Genomic DNA, 16,297 nt, shown 5'->3' on the forward strand with positions numbered 1-16,297 from the left:
TAGTTGCAGGGGCAACAGTCTGGATGATTGACTGATCTGGCCTTGTAACACTAACCAAAACGGCCTTGCTGTGCTGGTACTGCGAACGGCTGAAAGTAAGGGGAAACTACAGCCGTAATATTTCCGGAGGGCATGCAGCTTTACTGTATGATTAAATGATGATGGCGTCCTCTTGCGTAAAATATCCTGAGGTAAAATAGTCCCCCATTCGGATCTCCGGGCGGGGACTACTCAAGAGGACGTCGTCATCAGGAGAAAGAAAACTGGCGTTCTACGGATCGGAGCGTGGAATGTCAGATCCCTTAATCGGGCAGGTAGGTTAGAACATTTAAAAATGGAAATGGATAGGTTAAAGTAAGATATAGTGGGAATTAGTGAAGTGCGGTGGCAGGAGAAATAAGAAAAAAAATGGTTCAGGTGGCTCTGAGCACTATGGGACTTAACATCTGAGGTCATCAGTCCCCTACTATTTACAACTACTTAAACGTAACTAACCTAAGGACAACGCACACATCCATACCCGAGGCAGGATTAGAACGTGAGACCGTAGCAGTCGCGCGGTTCCGGACTGAAGCGCCTAGAACCGCTCGGCCACCGCGGCCGGCCGAGGAATGAGACTTCTGGCCAAGTGAATACAGGGTTATAAATACAAAATCAAATAACGGTAATCCAGGAGTAGGTTTAATAATGAATAAAAAAAATAGGAGTGCGGGTAAGCTACTACGAAGAGCGTAGTGAACGCATTGTTGTAGCCAAGATAGACACGAAGCCCGCGCCCACCACAGTAGTACAACTTTATGTGTCAACTAGCTCCGCAGACGATGAAGAGATTGAAGAAATGTATGATGAGATAAAAGAAATTATTCAGATAGTGAGGGGAAACGAAAATTTAATAGTAATGGGGGACTCGAATGCGATAGTAGGAAAAGTAAGAGAATAAAAAGTAGTAAGTGAATGTGCAGTTGGGGTAAGGAATGAAAGAGTAAGCCACCTGGAAAAATTTTGCACAGAGCAAAACTTAATCATATCTAACACTTGGTTTAAGAATCATGAAAGAAGATTGTTGCATGGAAGAGGCCTGGAGATACTGGAAGGTTTCAGGTATATAATGGTGAGACAGAGATTTAGGAAGCAGGTTTTAAATTGTAAGGCATTTCCAGGGGCAGTGTGGATTCTGACCACAATGAACTGTATATTAAAATTGAAGAAACTGCAAAAAGGTGGGAATTTAAGGAGATGGTGCCTGGAGAAACTGAAAGAACCAGAGTTTGTTGAGAGTTTCAGAGAGATCATTAGGGAAGAATAGGGGGAAAGAAATACAGTAGAAGATGAATGGGTAGCTTTGAGAGATGAAATAGTGAAGGGTACAGTATCTGGACTGGAGACCACAACAACAACAACAACAACGCCTTCCAATTCTGTAGCAGAGCTTGAAGTTATGCATCCATCCACAGCTTGTCTTGAAATCACTGTAACCTATGTCTCATAATTTGATAGGCATAACGTAGTAGGTCACTATCGTGCACATCCTTTAAATTGTATCGAATGGAGCATCCTTGAAACGCGCAAGCACCTATTTTTGTAACCACAGTGATATTGCTGCGGGCTTATTCTTAATCGGTTCATAATTTTTATTTTTTAGTGTAATACTACGTAATTATGTTTTATACGCGTTCCTTAGATATAGACTGTCATTTACTGTGTTTCACTGGAGGCGGGATTTGTGGGTCCCTGTCCGACAAGGATGATAAACTTCGTGGCTCAACACCTGGTTCAAATGGCTCTGAGCACTATGGGAGGGAACAAAAAAATGGCTCGGAGCACTATGGGACTTAACATCTGAGGTCATCAGTCCCCTAGAACTTAGAACTACTTAAACCTAACTAACCTGAGGACATCACACACACCCATGCCCGAGGCAGGATTCGAACCTGCGACCTTAGCGGTCGCGCGGTTCCAGACTGTAGCGCCGAGAACCGCTCGGCCACCCCGGGCGGCCTCGACACCTGTTTCACTATTACTTTCACTGTACTCGTCATGTACATTGTCCGCACAGTGGGGCATGTATGACACCACACATTCCACTGACTCATCTTGTCTCTACCACTTCTTTCTCACTATGAAATTCCTTGGGCTCCTTTCTGACGAAAGGCAATGTTTGCTTTGTTTATCGTTGCCATTCCTCTGCTTCGTATCAACACCACTAGCTCCTCGTCGACTGAGCGGTTCAACTACGCCCCGTAGCCCCATACTGTGCTCACCACTGGATATCTCCAGCGCTGCCCCCTCTTGCCATTAGTAGCCAGTATTGTGGTTGCATGGTAGACAGTAAAAGGGGGCATCGAATGCCGTAAACATGTTTGGACTTTTGCGACGTCACACTCAAGGGATTCCTTGGAACATTTTGTCGTATGTGTGTAGGAAACCTTACAATCGGGCGTTTTTTCTGTTTTCAGTTATGACAGAGTAACGTGCATTTTTAATCAGAAAAACATTAAAAACTGAGGCTGAGGGTATATTGGCGATCAATGGAGAGATTATGAATGGCTGGGAGAATCAGGAAACGAACAAGTGTTTCAGGGAACATACTGGAATGAAAGATATAATTATGAAAGTACGGTATTCACAAAGTCCTGCAGGCTTTATGAAGTTGATAAATTATACCTTTATGTAAGTAGACAAGCCTGCTTGTTCCACTGTCTTATTTCCATTTCTGCCGGCCCTGTGTCCCGCTACATCTTCAGCGTCATATAATTTGTTATTGTGTCCTCACAGAATTTATGAAGAATTTTTTGTAAATTTTACTTTAATTTTGACTGGTTTTCGGCACGTCCTCGTTTTGTTACAGATGAGGGAGCCGTTCATCAATGTAATTATGACTATAAGGAAATGGAAATGCAGATGGCAACGAAATGGCTGACACTGGATCAAAGAAGCTTTTGCTGCATTTCGATAAATATGTGTCGTGTACCACACATACGATGCTGGTTGCCTCTCCGAAACGTCTCATACAGACGTAGTAAGCACGCTGCTCTGTTAAAGGCACGATTCATGAGTGTGTCCTGCAACACGGGAGTGAACACAGCTGGCTGATTGAAATACGGCACATGTAAGTAATAAATAATTTCTATTCATATTTAGACATAATAATTGACTAGTAATCTGCCCCATCTTCTCAGTTACAGGAGTAAGTATGTACGAGCAGGCGACTTGCCTGACGTAGAGGTGGTGTGTTACTCGCACAAAGCTTCCTCGTGAATCTGCCTGTTAGTGAAAAATCCTAGCAAAATCCCTACAATAATTTTTTGTATGTGTGTTGTTCATTGACGTCTCTCAAGAGCTTAGATGAAAGATTGTTACATAACTTTTCGTTCCTGTGACAGCCAGGCAGTCTTTATTCGTTGGTATTTCCCGAAGACACCTCCATAGCTGTACTCGCTAACGTGTGCTTTTACGGTGGCGCTCAACTCGGGGGTACTCGGTTCGAATACCGACAGTGGGAGCTCTTCCCGTCGCCAGAGTTTCTCCGTTGAGGATATGGGTAGCGAGGAAGTACAGTTCTGGACACCACACTTTGCGCCACGGTTCCGGTTTAAATTCAGATCTCTGCGCGGTGTCTTGTGGAGCGAGGGCATATCACGAATGATTAAATTCTTTTAGCACTGCACGGGGTGTTGCTAACTCAGGAGAGTTCATTAAAATTTCAGGAAACTTGGAGGAGGTATGAAAAGAATCAAGTGTCTCATGTACGTCAACACACGCTGTGTTCTCTTTCAGTTACAACTCAATGCTACTATCAATTAATTTTTAATTCTGGAGAATAACCGTAAGGTGGAAATTGTGAAGGAAACAGGGGAAAATAGGCTTTTTGAAATGCTGGTGACAATATATGGACTCTGAAAACAAGGTTTTAATTCTAGGTCAACATTAGACAATTTTGAACCATAGCCTGGAAACTGAGAACCATTCGCTGCAAACGGTTTACATTAAGGCGCTTTTGTTTTGTAATTTTTGTTGCAGATGCGACACAAACATCTGTTCCACTGCCTACCAAAAACAACTGGCCTCAGTTAGGGTCTCTGGTGGCGTATAACATCTGCGTCAGAATATTTTGCTGCTATTGTCTCTGTTCCTTCTAATTTCCCCGATTCTGTCATTCAACACGCTGAACACATTTTTCTGACTTACTATCAGCACCAAAGTGTAAATGTTAGTAGCTCTATTTCCGGCCCGCCCGGTTGGCCTTGCGGTCTAGCACACGGCTTTCCGGACTGGGAAAGAGCGCCTGGTCCCCGGCACGAATCCGCCCGGCCAGTCTGTGGATGGTTTTTAGGTGGTTTTCCATCAGCCTCGACGAATGCGGTCTGGTTCCCCTTATTCCGCCCCAGTTACACCATGTCGGCGATTGCTGCGCAAACAAGTTCTCCACGTACGCGTACACCACCATTACTCTACCACGCAAACATAGGGTTCAAAAATGGCTCTGAGCACTATGGGACTTAACTGCTGAGGTCATCAGTCCCCTAGAACTTAGAACTACTTAAACGTAACTAACCTAAGGACATCACACACATCCATGCTCGAGGCAGGATTCGAACCTGCGACCGTAGCAGTCGCGCGGTTCCGGACTGAGCGCCTAGAACCGCTAGACCACCGCGGCCCAAACATAGGGGTTACACCCGTTTGGTGTGAGATGTTCCGTGGGGGGTCCACCGGCGGCCGAACCGCACAATAACCCTGGGTTCTGTGTGGGGCGGCGGAGAGGTGAAGTGGACTGCGGTAGTCGTCGTGGGGTTGTGGACCACTGCGGCTGCGGCGGGGACGGAGCCTCTCCGTCGTTTCTAGGTCCCCAGTTAACATACAATACAATACAATACAACTGTATTTCCTTCTTTTTTATTATATATGTCTATTGGTTTCTGCTCCTACTACGAAATTGTTGTCGCCTGTGATTGCGGTTTTCTTTCAACTAACCTTTTAGTTTGTCGATTAGCGAGCATAATTCATGTAACTGCCATGAAGAATATACAGCTGATGACAATTTCCATATTGGAGTTGAGTGAACTTCATTAACTCATGACAACTCCCGTCAGTCGATCTGCCTTGACAATTTTATCCAGAAATTGTCCGAAAATAATCAAAATACGTTGAATATCGCCTGTAAGTTTCTTTCCGTTAACGTTTTTCCCTCCATACACTTTCATTTTTAACAATAATTAACTTGGTTTTTGTCCGTTTAGTTCACTGGCTAATTTTTTTATATGGCGCCCATCGCCTTCCTGGAACACCGTTAACTGTCTCGTATTACACTCTGGGCTGGGAAACAATTCCCAGATGTTTTCAATTAATACCAGCTCTGTTTGCGCTAGTAAACTATCAAATTTCGATGTGTCATTTTTAATAGCAGTGATAAGAAATCGTGCTTCAGCTTGGTGGAAGCAAATATCACATTTTTGTACCCAAAATGGCGCTTATTTCACACAGACTTTGTTCGCTTCAACTTCACTTGAAACTTTTCTTTGGTGGTGTTTATTATCATTTTTTTCTGTTGTTTCACCTCGGTCCAGCCCGGTCTCCACTTCTATTTAGGAATCTTTTCGTACGAAACTTAGTAAGCGAGGCACGGATTCTTTGCCACATTTTTGTATTGCCTGTTACTTACACGTTACTCCTTTTCTTTTATAGAAAACCAAAATATGCAGGAGGTGGCAGGCAGAGCAGTCTCATACAATTTTAGAAAGATGTTCAGTAAAACAAATGAGAACGGAAGTATTTTAAGGGGAGTTGTCATGACGTCACCAATTTGAAGCTGACATCCACCATGGTTTTGCCCCAAAACATTAGTTTCTGATTGAATCGTGTTGATAAAGAAAATGTTACCTTGCGTCATTTACCGGCGCACTTATCGTTCTGATAACTGTCCAACTTGTAAAGGAATCACATTTCACTCGCAAGTCGAGTCTCTCAGACGATATTTCCTTCTATAAATAGGTAAGGAGCGGACATATCAAAATTAGACAGATGGAAAAATGTAAGTAAACTGTTTATTAATGGAAAACTAATCATCATAACTACTAATACAGTTATCCCACGATGAGAGAAGACCGTCAGTCTCTTAATGGAAAGATGTTTCTGTCTGCCTATGGGACCATGATTCTAGCCAGGCGTGTAACTCTTCGACTGAAACAAATCTACGGCCACGAATGTCATTCTTCAGGTATCCGGGAGTACAGAAATCGCACGACGAGAAATCGGAACTGTATGGAGGATGTGTAAGGCCTGCCCAGCGATATTTCCGTAGCGTTGTCGAATCAGCCGAGGTAACAAATGGGCGTGCCCGTCGCCGATTTGTTTCGGACTGTATTAGGACTTATACTGTTTTACCTGTGTGGGTATAGGTTTTATTTTTCTCTTTTCACTTTAGCCATTAATTCGACCAGGTAGTTCACTGTAAAGATTGTTTGAAAAAACTCCTATCGAATGTTTCATTGATCTTCTATCGTCTTAGTTTTCCCATCCGTGGCAGAGGGAGGACGTGGATTTCTGCTTAGTTCGCTAATACTGTGAAATATATTAATTCTTCTAGTAATAATACGATGTCGCTTATTACTTCTTTACTTCACCTGGCCTAGCTATCTATCTATCTGTGTCACCGGTATCTGTCGATATCTGTAATACTTCGAGGACGCAGGAAATTTTAGCGTAGCAAGCTGGACACCCTGATATCGTCTTTAAAGAAGAAAAGCAGGTAAATAACTACAAGACTCGAAACTCTGTCAGCTAGTAATACAATCTTATATGTTAAAGATTTTTCGTGTATGCCTGACTGACTGGAGTGTGCGTCGCTGTGCGTAAAGTAGCCGAGACATACGCCCCCGTGCGAACTCGCTATTGTTGCGGCTGTTGCGCGGCGCCAGCAAATCTTCATTGTAGTTATTGTTAAAATTGTTAATTAATCGGTAGAGGACGGAGAGGTGCAGGCCTGGATACAATCGAGGTTCCTTAGGCAAACGCAAACCATTTTCCTATGAAGGCTTTCGCTGTCTTGTGTCACAGTGGGACGAATGTATTAACAGTTATGGCGATTACTTTTTGTAAATAATAAAGAATTTACTTACTTTTCTCCATCTGTCTCGTTTTCAATAGGCTGCCCCTTACAGACGAATTTCGGTAGCGTTGTTCGCCTGTACTATTGCGGTTTTATTTCTGACACTGCTTATGGATGTCCTGACTGGCCAATTCGAAATTAAAAAAATGGCTCTGAGTACTATGGGACTAAACATCTGAGGTCATCAGTCCCCTAGAACTTAGAACTACTTAAAGCTAACTAACCTAAGGACATCACACACATCCATGCCCGAGGCAGGATTCGAACCTGCGACCGTATCTCGCTTCCCACGCCCGGGTTCCCGGGTTCGATTCCCGGCGGGGTCAGGGATTTTCTCTGCCTCGTGATGGCTGGGTGTTGTGTGCTGTCCTTAGGTTAGGTTTAAGTAGTTCTAAGTTCTAGGGGACTGATGACCATAGATGTTAAGTCCCATAGTGCTCAGAGCCATTTGAACCATTTTTTGCGACCGTAGCAGTCGTGCGGTTCCGGACTGAAGCACCTAGAGCCGCTCGGCCACACCGGCCGCCCCAATTCGAAAAGCTCTTTGTGTCAACGCTGTGAGAAAGAAATATTGCAAGTTCACCAAGCATAGCTAAATGTGTCTCAAAATTTTTGGATGAGGTCATAGGCAGAAAATCAGTTTCGTCAGTACTTACTAATTAAAATGATAGATTACGAAAGCAGCGCTTTCACATCGCGTAGGGGAGAGCCTAGCAGAGTGCCCAGTGGTGTCCTGCGGGCTATGAAATTCTGGCATGGCGCGGTCTCCCTCGAGGCCCGTCACCCCATGAAGTCGGGTTCTGTGCCGGTACGAAGTGTTATAACAATTTTCGTGGATTTCAGTTATCCTGATGTAAGCTAAGGCCGCAGTGGACACGCCGGTTCCCGTGACATCACCGAAGTTAAGCGCTGTCGGGCGTGGTCGGCACTTGGATGGGTGACCATCCAGGCCACCATGCGCTGTTGCCGTTTTTCGGGGTGCACTCAGCCTCGTGATGCCAATTGAGGAGCTACTCGACCGAATAGTAGCGGATTCGGTGAAGAATACCATCATAACGACCGGGAGAGCGGTGTGCTGACCACACGCCCCTCCTATCAGCATTCTCACCTGAGGATGACACGGCGGTCGGACGGCCCCAATGGGCCACTTGTGGCCTGTGGACGGAGTGATTGATGTAAGCTAAGTGGTCAGTTTGTGCATTTATTGTGTAGAGGCAATGTTACGTCTTCTTAATGAAATTGTATTGAAAGTTTCATATCTTCACTCCATATTCCTACTTTAGTCACTGAAACTTCGGTCATGCTGCTAGAGGGCATAGAGATTTTGTGTAATGACGGCTATGCGGACAAAGTAGCCACCTCGGCCGTGCCTTGTGGCCACTTTCTGTAGGGAGAAAACGTAACGGCAGTAGCCGAAAGGAGGCCGATACTTACAGCACGTCCTTACGAGACTGACCTAGGAGCAGTAAATAAAGAAAGAGAAGAAAAAGAAAGAAGAAGGAAAAGAAAGCCTCCGAAGAGAAAAAAACTTCGAGTTCTGCCTTACGGCAGGTCTTGTCATGGGGGAAGCCTCGTCAGAGACATCCACCGCATGAGTGTCTGGGGCAGTGATTCCAGTGGCACACTACTGGCCATTAAAATTGCTACACCACGAAGATGACGTGTTACAGACGCGAAATTTAACCGACAGGAAGAAGATGCTGTGATATGCAAATGAGTAGCTTTTCAGAGCATTCACACAAGGTTGGCGCCGGTGGCGACACCTACAACGTGCTGACATGAGGAAAGTTTCCAAATGATTTCTCAAACACAAACAGCAGTCGACCGGCGTTGCTTGGTGAACCGTTGTTGTGATGCCTCGTGAAAGGAGGTAAAATGCGTACCATCACGTTTCCGAGTTTGATAAAGGTCGGATTGTAGCCTATCGCGATTGCGGTTTATCGTATCGCGACATTGCTTCTCGCGTTGGTCGAGATCCAATGACTGTTAGCAGAACATGGAATCGATGAGTTCAGGAGGGTAATACGGAACGCCGTGCTGGATCCCAACGGCCTCGTATCACTAGCAGTCGAGATGACAGGCATCTTATCCGCTTGGCTGTAACGGATCATGCAGCCACGTTTCGATCTTTGTGTCAACAGATGGGGACATTTGCAAGACAACAACTGTCTGCACGAACAGTTCGACGACGTTTGCAGCAGCACGGACTATCAGCTCGGAGACCGTGGCTGCGGTTACCCTTGACGCTGCATCACAGACAGGAGCGCCTGCGATGGTGTACTCGACGACGAACCTGGGTGCACGAATGGCAAAACGTCATTTTTTGGGACGAATCCAGGTTCTGTTTACAGCATCACGATGGTCGCATCCGTGTTTGGCGACATCGCGGTGAACGTACATTGGAATCGTGTATTCGTCGTCTATTGGCGTATCACCCGGCGTGATGGTATGGATTGCCATTGGTTACACGTCTCGGTCACCTCTTGTTCGCATCGACGGCACTTTGAACAGTGGACGTTACATTTCAGATGTGTTACGACCCATGGCTCTACCCTTCATTCGATCCCTGCGAAACCCTACATTTCAGCAGGATAATGCACGACCGCATGTTGCAGGTTCTGTACGGGCCTTTCTCAACACAGAAAATGTTCGACTACTGCCCTGGCCAGCACATGCTCCAGATCTCTCACTAATTGAAAACGTCCTGTCAATGGTGGCCGAGCAATTGGCTCGTTACAATACGCCAGTCACTACTCTTGATGAACTGTGGTATCGTGTTGAAGCTGCATGGGCAGCTATTCCTGTACACGCCATCGAAGCTCTGTTTGACTCAATGCCAAGGCGTAACAAGGCCGTTATTACGGCCAGAGGTGGTTGTTCTGGGTACTGATTTCTCAGGATCTATGTATCCAAATTGCGTGAAAATGTAATCACACCACAGTTCTAGTATAATATAGTTGTCCAATGAGTACCCGTTTATCAACTGCACTTGTTGGTGTAGCAATTTTAATGGCCAGTTGTGTAGTTTCCCGTTGCCTTCCACTGATCGAAAGAGAAGAAAGGCAATAAAAAGAAGAATGCGAAGAGCAGGAAATCCAGTGCTAGGCGAGCTCTGTTTGACGACAACGGAGAAGTCAGAGACAGCACATACTGCTAAGAAACTTAAGGTCAGAAGAGTAGTGGAATTAGAACCAACTATGCTCCGTCTTGTCTCCCGTTTTGTAGCAAAAGATGAGGAACAGTTTTTGACTTTTATTTGTGAATCATGTAATTCGAATCGTGTTTTACAATAAAAATATTTAGTTCTTCGTTGAAACAGTTTTTTTTATCCATTTCAGATTAAAAATAAATGAACACTTTGCACTCTCACGTAGGGCAAAATGGACATTTTGCCAGTTTGTGAAAACTGAATAAACTTTGCCTTTATGACCAGAAAAACGCGTGAAAAGGCCTTTCTATCATTGTGTTATTCACGAAAGTACTGTAAGATATACTATTGTACTGTGCGGCTGGTCCGAGCGGACGTTCGAGTCCTCCCTGGGGCATGGGTGTGTGTTTGTCCTTAGGATAATTTAGGTTAAGTACTGCGTAAGCTTAGTTTCAAAAACGGCTCTGAGCACTATGGGACTCATCTGAGATCATCAGTCCCCTAGACTTACATCTAGTTAAACCTAAGGACATCGCACACATCAATGCCTGAGGCAGGATTCGAACCTGTGACCGTAGCAGCAGCGTGGTTCCGGACTGGAGCGCCTAGAACCGATCGGCCACCTCGGCCGGCGTAAGCTTAGGGACTGATGACCTTAGCAGTTAAGTCCCATAAGATTTCACACACATTTGAACATTTTTTTGATACTGTTGTAAACAACTGTTCCATGCACATGACTGAAATTAAGGAGAAGAAAGAGTCGCAAACGTTTACAAGATGAGAATGACATGCAAGGTTCTGTTCGCTAGGAGCTATGAAATGAAAGCACACATCTCATGAAATATTTCATATGCCATATTTCTTTCAGTAGGCAGCGTTGGAGAACTGTATGGAACACCTTCTGGAAGTCGAGGAATTACTAACGGAGATTATAGTAGAGAAATACAGTACACTTCAGTTTTCCGACATTTGTTCTGAATCAAATAAATTTCTTAATTTTTTTTAAAACCAACCAGATGTTGTCAAGGAACATGGGATCCACCCATTGCTCACTTAGACATTGGAGGTTTTAGGGAGAGAAATAAAATGCACTTAATTTTTGCGACACTGGAATACCCTCGTACCCTGTGAATGATGGCAGACACTTAGCAGGATGGTCTGACTGCTGTCGGGCGAGCTCCTAACATTTCAACGGCTGCCCTTGAACTTGGCCGGTGTGTTGGCCGGCCTGTTCAAACACCTGCAGCGGCGGCCAGGGGACAGGTTTTACGGCCACTGAATCAGCGGCGGGCTGCTACCTGGCCAGTCCTGCCACCACAGCTGCGTGCAGGGCGGGGGGGGGGGGGGGGGGGACAGCTGTGACGAAGTGGCGGGCGCGCGCAAGCTCGAGCCACGGCCAGGGTCAGGAGTGTTTGTGAGAGGAGAGGCGAGGCGACCGGGCGCGCCCGACCGAGGTCACCAGCCGGCGACCGGCGCACGTGGGCCGGCTTGTAAGTCCAGGGCGGCCGGCTATCCCGTATTTCCCGGGAACTCCCGTTTTGTTCTCTTTTCTCCAGAGGTCTCTTTAATTTTCCTGTAGGCAGTATCTACCTTACCTCTAGTGAGATTAGCCTCTACAGCCTTACATTTGTCCTCTAGCCATCCCTGCTTAGCCATTTTGCACTTCCTGTCGATCTCATTTTTGAGACGTTTGTATTCCTTTTTGCCTGCTTCATTTAATGCATTTTTATATTTTCTCCTTTCATCAATTAAATTCAATATTTCTTCCGTTACCAACTGGTGAGCAAGATGTACGAGACAGGCGAAATACCCTCAGACTTCAAGAAGAATATAATAATTCCAATCACAAACAAAGCAGATGTTGACAGGTGTGCAAATTACCGAACTATCAGTTTAATAAATCACAGCTGCAAAATACTAACGCGAATTCTTTACAGACGAATTGGAAAACTGGTAGAAGCCGACCTCGGGGAAGATCAGTTTGGATTCTGTAAAAATGTTGGAACACGTGAGGCAATACTGACTCTACGACTTATTTTATAAGAAAGATTAAGGAAAGGCAAACCTACATTTCTAGCATTTGTAGACTTAGAGAAAGCTTTTGACAATGATGACTAGAATACTCTCTTTCAAATTCTAATGGTGGCAGGGGTAAAATACATGGAGCGAAAGGCTATTTACAATTTGTACAGAAACCAGATGGCAGTTATAAGAGTCGAGCGACATGAAAGGGAAGCAGTGGTTGGGAAGGGAGTAAGACAGGGTTGTAGCCTCTCCCCGATGTTATTCAATCTGTATATTGAGCAAGCAGTAAAGGAAACAAAAGAAAAGTTCGGAGTAGGTATTAAAATGCATGGAGAAGAAATAAAAACTTTGAAGTTCGCTGATGACATTGTAATTCTGTCAGAGACAGCAAAGGACCTGGAAGAGTAGTTGAACGGAATGGACAGTGTCTTGAAAGGAGGGTATAAGATGAACATGAACAAAAGCAAATCGAGGATAATGGAATGTAGTCGAATTAAGTCTGGTGATGCTGAAGGAATTAGATTAGGAAATGAGACACTTAAAGTAGTAAAGGAGTTTTGTTATTTGGGGAGCGAAATAACTGATGATCGTCGAAGTAGAGAGGATATAAAATGTAGACACAACGGCAAGGAAAGCGTTTCTGAAGAAGAGAAATTTGTTAACATCGAGTATATAAGTGTCAGGAAGTCGTTTCTGAAAGTGTTTGTATGACGTGTAGCCATGTATGGAAGTGAAACATGGACGATAACCAGTTTGGACAAGAAGAGAATAGAAGCTTTCGAAATGTGGTGCTACGGAAGAATGCTGAAGATTAGATGGGTAGATCACATAACTAATGAGGAGGTATTGAATAGAGTTGGGGAGAAGAGGTTTTGTGGCACAACTTGACAAGAAGAAGGGATCGGTTGGTAGGACATGTTTTGAGGCATCAAGTGCTCACAAATTTAGCATTGGAGGGCAGCGAGGAGGATAAAAATCGTAAAGGAGACCAAGAGGTGAATACAGTAAACAGATTCACAAGGATGAAGGTTGCTGTAGGTACTGGGAGATGAAGAAGCTTGCGCAGGATAGAGTAGCATGGAGAGCTGCATCAAACCAGTCTCAGGACTGAAGACCACAACAAGACCCGTTTTGTAGCAATATTTTTCTTCGTCCTCCTGGCTCTTACTTACCATCTCTTTATCACATACATTTCCTCAGTGGTCACGGTTATAAAGTACAATCGATAGTGTTTATTCCCTGACCGACGGATCTCGAAACGTTTTTGGAGAATAATCGATACTACACCGAGCAACAAAAGGAAAGGATCACTTTTCGGAACCCCTGTCTGCCTCTGCGATGCATAGGTTTGAAATTTGGTGCAAAGGTATCTACCACTGTCCTCTGTAATGGTGCAAAAGTGGGACTCCCAATACAACTGACCAATCGCGCCTTCAGACAGCAACGTGTCGACTCCCGACAGCTCAAAAGTCACAAGTTCATGTGGGCTCTAAGGTGGGTTAATGATGTCACGTTGGCACCAAATTTCAGCACAATTCTGCCCAATATCATTGTGGACTGACCACAAGACGCGGAGATTGTCACAGCTTCTCTTACCCACATGTCACCCCTTCTCTTGACATCTCAGTAATGGAGGTCAGAACCGCAACACCCAGGCTTGAGTGATTTCCCTAAATCACTCCAGGCAAATGCCGGGATGGTTCCTCTGAGAGGGCACGGCCGACTTCCTTCCCAATCCTTCCCTAATCCGATGAGACCGATGACCACGCTGTCTGGTCTCCTTCCCCAAACCAACCAACCAACCAACCAACCCAGGCTTGAAATCACACAGTTTCATTATTTGTGGCTGAGAAAACATTTCACACACACCGAAGCTCAGAATCGACACGAAAAGGCCTTAGGGATTGGCATAAAGTGCGTTAATGACACCAGACACCACCGCTATCATTGGGTGGGGGGGGGAGGGAGGTGGGAGTTTGACTCCCACACATTTCGCAGTCCAATGAGCGACAGGAGGATGTTCTTGAGACTTTCATACTGCTGACATCCTCAGACATTTAAACACTTCTCTAAGGCCATTGTGAGCCTGCATCCCCCCTTTCAACTGCAGCACGACCACATTTCTTTGCTCTCCTTTACAGGTTGAAACCACTAGGGACTGTTCAAAAGCATAACCACCCTCTGATACTTCGGATCACTAGGGGCTGTTCAACGCCTTCGACGAAAACTGAACGTGATCGAAGCATCAAACGGTACTTACACATTTCCGAACCTTCAATTTTCCTCCCTCTTGTGGCGTGATTGCACGGGAGTGCACGTGTAACATGTGTCCCTCTAATATCCCCCCCACCCCCCGACTTTGACAGCACCGTCAGTGCCACAAAGGCAATCTTGTTGAAGACTTACAAATGTACCATCAAATCAGCTGTGGAGCTGCTCTAGGGCACGAGGTTTAGGCAACCCCATTCCACATCCTTTCGTGCGGTTTGCCGATCTTCAGGAGTGAGAGAAGCCGCCAGTTCACATCAGCTTCTGAGCTCTGGTCTTTTTTCACATTTGTCAACACGTTGCTGTCTAAAGCATCGTCGAGGCTGTGGGGTAATGTAACCATTACACAATTACAGGGGAGGGCTCTAGGCAGTTTTGGGTCAAATTTCCAACGCAGGTGTCGGACAGGAGGCAATTACAGGGTTTCGAAAAAGTGATCGATTAATTCTGTTGTGTAGTGCATTATTCATATATAGTCTTTTTCCTTGAGAGTTCTCAAGGTCTGGACGACACTCACATGTATATGAGTTAAATTGTTAAATTTTATATGTAATATGGAATGAAAAAAAGTTTTTTTTTTGCTTGGATCAGATTTAATTTTTCATGCCGCAGACCCATAAAGAAGGGGATCTTTGTAGGTGTGGAATATGTCATAAAATGACAAACGTATTTAGAACACCTGAATGTAATACTCATTTCACTGATTTTTGGTCTGGAAGCTGACATGATATACAGTATAACATTAAAATAAACTAACACTTACAGAATTAATACAATGTCATAAGGATCCATAAGTATGCACTTTTAATATGTATATCATACACAAAATTACCTAATTACTTGACTATTGCAAAAAAAACTAGTGTAAAAAAAGTATCGGTCATTTTGATCTAATTTGGCCTACCAGTTGCTGTTAGGCAATTCATCTATTGAAGCAGAAAGAGTTGGCCACGAAAAAGTCTTTCAAACTCCGTTTAAACTGTTCTTTGTCTGAAAATAAGGTCTTAATGAGCGCAGACAACTGACTGAAAATACGCATTCCTGTATATTTGACCCATTTTTGGACCAATAACTGATTTCAAGTCCTTATGTAAACTATTTTTGTTTCTACTATTGATATTGTGTACTGAGTTGTTGATTAGAATAAGAGACGTGTAACTTACAATAAACTTCATTAAGAAATTTAAGAATTTGGTAGAATATCCTATTCTTGTTTTTGAACTTCCACCACAAATGAGTTTCGTTACATGCTTTTGCATCTAAAAAACTTTCTCTTGGTGTGTGAAGTCCCAAAAATTTGGTAAAACTAAACATGAAGTAAAACTAAGCAAACTATGCCGGTTCGTTTATAGTTATATCCCTACTGTCAGCGATTGCAGCCGCGCAGGGTAGCTGCGCGGTCTGGGGCGCATTGTCACGGTTCGCGCTGTCCCCGCCCCCCCCCCCCCCCCACCTGCCCCCTCCCGCCCCCGGAGATTCGAGTCTTTCCTCGGACATGAGTGTGTGTGTTGTCAGTAGCGTAAGTTAGTTTGATTAAGTAGTGTGTAAGCCTAGGGACCGATGATCTCAGCATAGCAGTTTGGTCCCATAGGAACTTACCACAAATTTACAAAATTTTTTTTTCAGTCATTGCACGAAAATGCGCTCCCTCAAATTCATATCAGTGTTGGTCGCCTACTTGTGATTTTCAGTTTCTTTAGTTCCTCAAATGCAGTGAATCTAAAGATATGTCAGAATTCCAACTTCCT

The sequence above is a fragment of the Schistocerca nitens genome, chromosome 12 (genome assembly GCF_023898315.1).
Source record: "Schistocerca nitens isolate TAMUIC-IGC-003100 chromosome 12, iqSchNite1.1, whole genome shotgun sequence".
NCBI classification, from domain to species: domain Eukaryota; kingdom Metazoa; phylum Arthropoda; class Insecta; order Orthoptera; family Acrididae; genus Schistocerca; species Schistocerca nitens.